This window comes from Palaemon carinicauda, chromosome 19 (genome assembly GCF_036898095.1).
Source record: "Palaemon carinicauda isolate YSFRI2023 chromosome 19, ASM3689809v2, whole genome shotgun sequence".
In the NCBI taxonomy this organism is placed as follows: Eukaryota; Metazoa; Arthropoda; class Malacostraca; order Decapoda; family Palaemonidae; genus Palaemon; species Palaemon carinicauda.
In genome coordinates, this window is record NC_090743.1 from 34,506,418 (window position 1) to 34,513,917 (window position 7,500).

Below are 7,500 nucleotides of genomic sequence, written 5' to 3' on the forward strand. Positions count from 1 at the left end.
TTCAATTTCAAGTGAAACGAGTGATTGTATAATTTTCATAAGTATTATTTCTTTGGTCTTAGTGTAAGGTTTATTCAGATTTAATATTACAAGTCAAGTGATTATATAATTTTCAGAACGTAACATTTTTTGTCTTAATCTGAGATTTTTTCACACTTATTTTTTCGAGTGATTTATTTGTTTTATGTAAATTCTTTCAAAGTGTTGTAATTTAAATAGAATATATTTATTTTTGTAAATAATGTATGATTTTAATCACCAGTGTTTATTATAACCTCGGTCGTATCCTGTAAAGAATCGAAGTAAGTAATGGGTTTTAAATAATTCTTAAGAATAATTACCCAGTTTAGTTTTGAGTGTACTTAAGAGACCTTTGGATATTGCTGTCTGGGAGTTAGTTAACTGTCTCAGAATTAGGGTATTATTATTTCCAAGTGTAACAGATTTAATGTGGCAGCAAACGGGTGAGTTTGGAACTAGAGAAGCTGTTTAGCTTGCCAGCCATAATAAATAGATAATATTATATATTTGGTTTCCAGACACGAGATGTCAGGATGCCAGAGAACTTCAAATCATTCAATCCCCGACACGAGTCATCATATAATAGATGTTTGGTTCCAAGACGCGAGCCATAGTTTAATAAATTTCTTGGTGCGCAGACCCGGTAGCCATCATAGTATATATATATATATATATATAATATATATATATATATATAAATATATATATATACAGTATATATATATATATATAAATATATATATATATATATATATATATATATATATATATATATATATATAGTTTGTGTGTATAATTATTATTTGTGTGTTTATTCGTGTATATACATAAATATTAATATATATCATCGTCAACCAGTGAAACTAAGCGTTTCATTCGGTCAACACTTATAACAGGGGTTTTATTTAATGGATCCGCCTCCTGGATACAAAATATCTCTAGTGTTTTTCATCAGATTATAAGAACAACCAAAACGTGACCCAACCTTATGTAACAAGTACAGGAGAAGGGATATGATTCTGTATCTTTCATAATTTGTCGTTTTTAATTGCTTTATTGCATTGTAGCCCATTTGGTGTAATAAATTGATAGGTTTTGATGATAAGGATTGTGTGGAGTTTGTGATTATACTCATAATTCATTATGAATATATATATATATATATATATATATATATATATATATATATATATATATATATATATATATATTTGTTTTTGTGTTTATCAAAGAGTCGGGAATTTCATAAAGAATTAAGATATTTTACTAAAGTATGAATTTGACCGTTTATAAAAGGACTTAATACTGCAGCCGATAAACATGTCAGAAAACCTAGAGATAAAAAGGCCTTGTTATGTCAGGCAATGACATTATTTATTTTTTTCTTTGAAATATGTAAATAGAAAAATAAATATTACGGCTTTCCATTAAAGAAAGTTCAACTTTTCCTCTTAAATTTCCCCATTTGGGGAAAAGACATAATTTTCCTCAATCTCTTGAATTTTCCTTTTCGTTCAGTGCTTTCTCTGCCACGTGTACGAGCAAGAACCCTTGAGGTTGTGGTGGCTTGTTGGCAACGTGCTTGCCTAGTGATCGCCAGACTGTGGTTAGAGTCCTGTTCAAACTCTGTAGTTCATTTGGTCGCTGCAACCTCACCATCCTTGTGAGCTATGGATGGGGGTTTTGGGGCAACCTATAAGTCTCTGCTAAGCCATCAGCAGTCATTGCCTGGCCCTCTTTAGTCCCAGCTTGAATGGGGAGCGGGTGCGAGGGCTTGGGCGCTGATCGTATGTATATATTGTCTATTTCTAGGGCGTTGTCCTGCTTGTTAGGGGAATGTCACTGTCCCTTGCCTCTGCCATTCATGAGCGGCCTCTAAGCCTCCAAAACAGCTTAATCTATTTAACAAATGGGGAAAATGGAAACATGTTTCTTGTATAGAAAACTTTCGCAATTGGGGTTTAGCTATTACGTGGATATTAATTATCGTTTTTCAAACTTGGCAGATAACTAATGCCTGGATTGATAGGTCCTAGTAAAGCCTGGAATCCTACAGGATAAGTTTAATGTTAATGATTGGAATTACTTTCTTCAAATAGGTCTCGACTCTTCTCAACAAAAGCTATTCGGTTATCAAAAGGTTTTAAGGAATTTGTTCGTAAGAGTTTTAGGAATTACACTTTTGGAAACTAAAGGTTTTTGGGGATATCTCTTTTGTGAACGAAAGAATTTTGGGGATTTCTATTTTGTGATCATAAGAGGTTTGGGGATTTACATTTTGTTAATACAAGGATTTTGGGTATTTTCCTTATGTGAACAAAATGATTTTGGGGATTTTCCTTATGTGAGCAAAAGGATTTTAGGAATTTCCCTCTTGTGAATAAAAAGATGTTAGGGATTTCCCTTTTGTGAACAAAAGGATATGGGGATTTCCCTTTTTGTGAATAAAAGGATTTTGGGGAATTCTGTTCTGTGAAAAAAAGAATTTTGGGGATTTACAGTTTGTGAACTAAAGGGTTTTTGGGAATTTCCCTTTAGTGAATAAAAAGATTTAAGGGATTTCCTTATTATGAACAAAAGGATTTTGTGGATTTCCCTTTTATGAAAAAAAAAGAATTTTTGGTATTTCTCTCTTGTGACTAAAAGTAATTTGGGGATTTCCTTTTTATGAACAAAGGGATTTTGGGGATTTCCCTTTTGTGAACAAAAGAATTTTTGGTATTTCTCTCTTGTGACTAAAAGTCATTTGGGGATTTCCTTTTTATGAACAAAAGGATTTTGGGGATTTCCCTTTTGTGAACAAAAGAATTTTTGGTATTTCTCTCTTGTGACTAAAAGTCATTTGGGGATTTCCTTTTTAAGAACAAAGGGATTTTGGGGATTTCCCTTTTGTGAACAAAAGAATTTTTGGTATTTCTCTCTTGTGACTAAAAGTAATTTGGGGATTTCCTCTTTAAGAACAAAGGGATTTTGGGGATTTCCCTTTTGTGAACAAAAGAATTCTTGGTATTTCTCTCTTGTGACTAAAAGTAATTTGGGGATTTCCTTTTTATGAACAAAAGGATTTTGGGGATTTCCCTTTTGTGAACAAAAGAATTTTTGGTATTTCTCTCTTGTGACTAAAAGTCATTTGGGGATTTCCTTTTTATGAACAAAAGGATTTTGGGGATTTCCCTTTTGTGAACAAAAGAATTTTTGGTATTTCTCTCTTGTGACTAAAAGTCATTTGGGGATTTCCTTTTTAAGAACAAAGGGATTTTGGGGATTTCCCTTTTGTGAACAAAAGAATTTTTGGTATTTCTCTCTTGTGACTAAAAGTAATTTGGGGATTTCCTTTTTATGAACAAAAGGATTTTGGGGATTTCCCTTTTGTGAACAAAAGAATTTTTGGTATTTCTCTCTTGTGACTAAAAGTAATTTGGGGATTTCCTTTTTAAGAACAAAGGGTTTTTGGGATTTCCCTTTTGTGAACAAAAGAATTTTTGGTATTTCTCTCTTGTGACTAAAAGTCATTTGGGGATTTCCTTTTTATGAACAAAAGGATTTTGGGGATTTCCCTTTTGTGAACAAAAGAATTTTTAGTATTTCTCTCTTGTGACTAAAAGTAATTTGGGGATTTCCTTTTTAAGAACAAAGGGATTTTGGGGATTTCCCTTTTGTGAACAAAAGAATTTTTGGTATTTCTCTCTTGTGACTAAAAGTCATTTGGGGATTTCCTTTTTAAGAACAAAGGGTGTTTGGGGATTTCCCTTTTGTGAACAAAAGAATTTTTGGTATTTCTCTCTTGTGACTAAAAGTCATTTGGGGATTTCCTTTTTAAGAACAAAGGGTTTTTGGGGATTTCCCTTTTGTGAACAAAAGAATTTTTGGTATATCTCTCTTGTGACTAAAAGTAATTTGGGGATTTCCTTTTTATGAACAAAGGGATTTTGGGGATTTCCCTTTTGTGAACAAAAGAATTTTTGGTATTTCTCTCTTGGGACTAAAAGTAATTTGGGGATTTCCTTTTTAAGAACAAAGGGATTTTGGGGATTTCCCTTTTGTGAACAAAAGAATTTTTGGTATTTCTCTCTTGTGAAAAAAAGTCATTTGGGGATTTCCTTTTTATGAACAAAAGGATTTTGGGGATTTCCCTTGTGTGAACAAAAGAATTTTGGGTATTTCTCTCTTGTGACCAGAAGTAATTTCAGGATTTACCTTTCATGAACAAAAGGATTTTGGGGATTACCCTTTTATGAACAAAAGTATTTTTGGTATTTTTTTTTTCTTGTGACCATAAGTAATTAGGGGATTTCCCTTTCATGAACAAAAGGATGTTGGGGATTTCCCTTTTTTAAACAACAGGATTTTTTGGATATCCCTTTTGTGAACAACAGGATTTTGGGGATATCCCTATTGTGAACATTAGGATTTTGGGGATAACCCTTTTGTGAGCAACAGGATTTTGGGGATTTCCCTTTTGCGAACTAAAGGATTTTGGGAATTTCCCTTTAATGAACAAAGGGATTTAGGATTTTGGGAATTTCCCTTTAATGAACAAAGGGATTTTAGGGATTTCCCTTTTGTGAACTATAGAATTTTGGGTATTTCTCTCTTGTGACCAAAAGAAATTTGGGGATTTCCCTTTTGTGAACTATAGAATTTTGGGTATTTCTCTCTTGTGACCAAAAGAAATTTGGGGATTTCCCTTTTGTGAACTATAGAATTTTGGGTATTTCTCTCTTGTGACCAAAAGAAATTTGGGGATTTCCCTTTTGTGAAAAAAGGATTTCGGCGATTAACTTTTTGTGAACCTAGAATTTTAGGGATATCCCTTTCATTGAACGTGAAAATTTTATTTTCAAGGAAAATTGAAAAGTATTAACATAGTTCTTTCACTGTCTTGGGTTAAATATCTCTTGCTTGCGATTGCACTCCGGCACACTATTCTATCTGATTTAAATCCTCTTTTTTTATTTGTGAACTTTTTATAATTTATGTATGAATGATTTATTTTAATGTTATTATTATTGTTAAACTTCTCGTAGTTTTTCCTTATTTCCAATCTCACTGGCTATTTTCCCTGTTGGATCCCGTGGGCTTATAGCATCCTGCATTTTGCCAACTAGGATTGTACCTTTGCAATTTATAGTAATAATGATAATAATAATAATTAGTATAAATGAAGAGAGAAAATTTTATTAGTTTCAATAGTATTAGTTTTTTTCTTTATTCTCTAACCACTTTTTTTTAAACCAATTTAATGAAAATAAAATTGCCTAGCTATTCAATTTTTTCAGAACATTATCTCGTTTTATGGGTTTAAGAGCTTGAATATACGTTGTTAGAGCAAGGCTCAGTTAACATATAAATATTCAAACACATTTTATATATACCAGTTTTAAAGTTGTCATCGGAAAACTTTTAAGTTATAGAGTTTAACTATACACGATTATGCTTGGACAATGTTAGGTTTAGGTGTGAAGTGGTTTAGCCAAATATATATGTATGTATAATATACAATCTTACGTGTGTGTGAGTAATATATATATATATATATATATATATATATATATATATATATATTTATATACACATACAGGAATAGAGAGAGAGGATATGTATACTTATATATTATTTTATGTATATGTATATATATATATATATATGTATACATATATATATATATATATATATGTATACATATATATATATATATATATATATACATATATGTGTATATATATATATGTGTGTGTATATATGTATATATATGTGTGTGTCTGTCTGTCTGTCTATCTGTGTGTATCTTATTCTGTATCTTGTATTTGCACCCATATGATGTCTTGTATATGTGTATATGTGACATTATACTACCATAGCGTGTGTGCACGTGTGTATTCCATTGGGTATTTGTTCATACGCTATCATGCTAGTATAGATGCCGGTATCTGACTTTATACGGTCGGTAAAGTTCCATTTCTTGTACCCTGTTTGGTAACATTGTCGTAGGATTTCCTAAATAATACTAAAAGCCCTATCTTTCCTGGCCTGGAGTCCAGTCCACTCCAGTGAGTTCCAGGCAAGAATATAGTGGGGAAGACCATTAATATTCAAGAGGCATACCATAATAGATGATATGTGCAGAATATGCTTTATAAAATTCTGTTTTTCCTTGCCATTCGGGCAAATTTACATTGCCTTAAGGAACAGCGTGATATGAATGAGAGAGAGAGAGAGAGAGAGAGAGAGAGAGAGAGAGAGAGAGAGAGAGAGAGACGAATTTTACGGTCTAGGAGCCCCTTCATAAATATTATTACATAACGTTTTGTAATCATATGTAAATTTTTCTGTCTTTTGTAATGTTTTAAGGAATTGTAAATGAAATGCACCTTTTTTTTAACACTGCCTTAAAGTAACCTATATTCAAATATATCTCTCTTTTTTTCCCAATTGTGGATTTCCTCATTATTTTAACTTTGACTTGAAGTTTATTGCATTTACGCATCACGTGTTAGTGTGAGTATTATACATATTTGTGTGTGTGTGTATCTATACAGTATATATGTATATATTTTTATATAAATTTATTTATGTATGTATGTATGTATGTATATGTATGTATATATATTATATATATGTGTATATATATATATATATATATATGTATATATATATATATTATATATATGTATATATATGTATATATATATATATGTATATATACATATTTATATATATATATATGCATATATATACGCATATATATGTATATGTATGTTTATATGTGTATATATATGTAAATACACATATACGTATATATATGTATACATATGTACTGTATATATATATATATATATATATATATATATATAGTAGTTTTGTTTAGGATGAATAATCCTATGATAGGCTCAAATCCTCTAAAAACACTTTAAAGGAATATTAGTAGAAAACAAACATCAAGCTCCATATTAGCAAGATATTGCGGTAATAAACATGGGTAAAAATATGACAATAGCCCAATGAAATCTCTAGGAACCCTCCCTTATCCATCTATTCCTTTCTGTACTAAAACCTCCTCACCTCACCCACCCAAGTTGTCCTCATCCCCAAATTCTTTCCCCCTTCTTATTCACCCATTTCTTTCCTCTTTCTTCTCCCCCTTCTTACCTCATGGGTTCCTCCTCTTCTATTTCTTCTGTCTTACCGAGCTTGGCTAACTCTAAAGACGGGTGAGGTTTGACAGTGAGAAAATTGAATTAAGTTAATTTTCCCACGATTTTTCTTTTTTTTCTTTGGTGTTCTCTAATGGAGGAAAAGACAAATAATATGCATGGCTAAAGTGTTAAAGTTGAACAAAAAATATTATTACAAGATAGCAGTTTTGAGATTATAATTCCCTACAGAATTAAAAAGAAAAGAAAAAAGTTCCTTGAAATAGGGATAAATAGCACATTGTTTGTGAAGGGTTAATTGCGCTGCTCATGAGATTTCAATGTA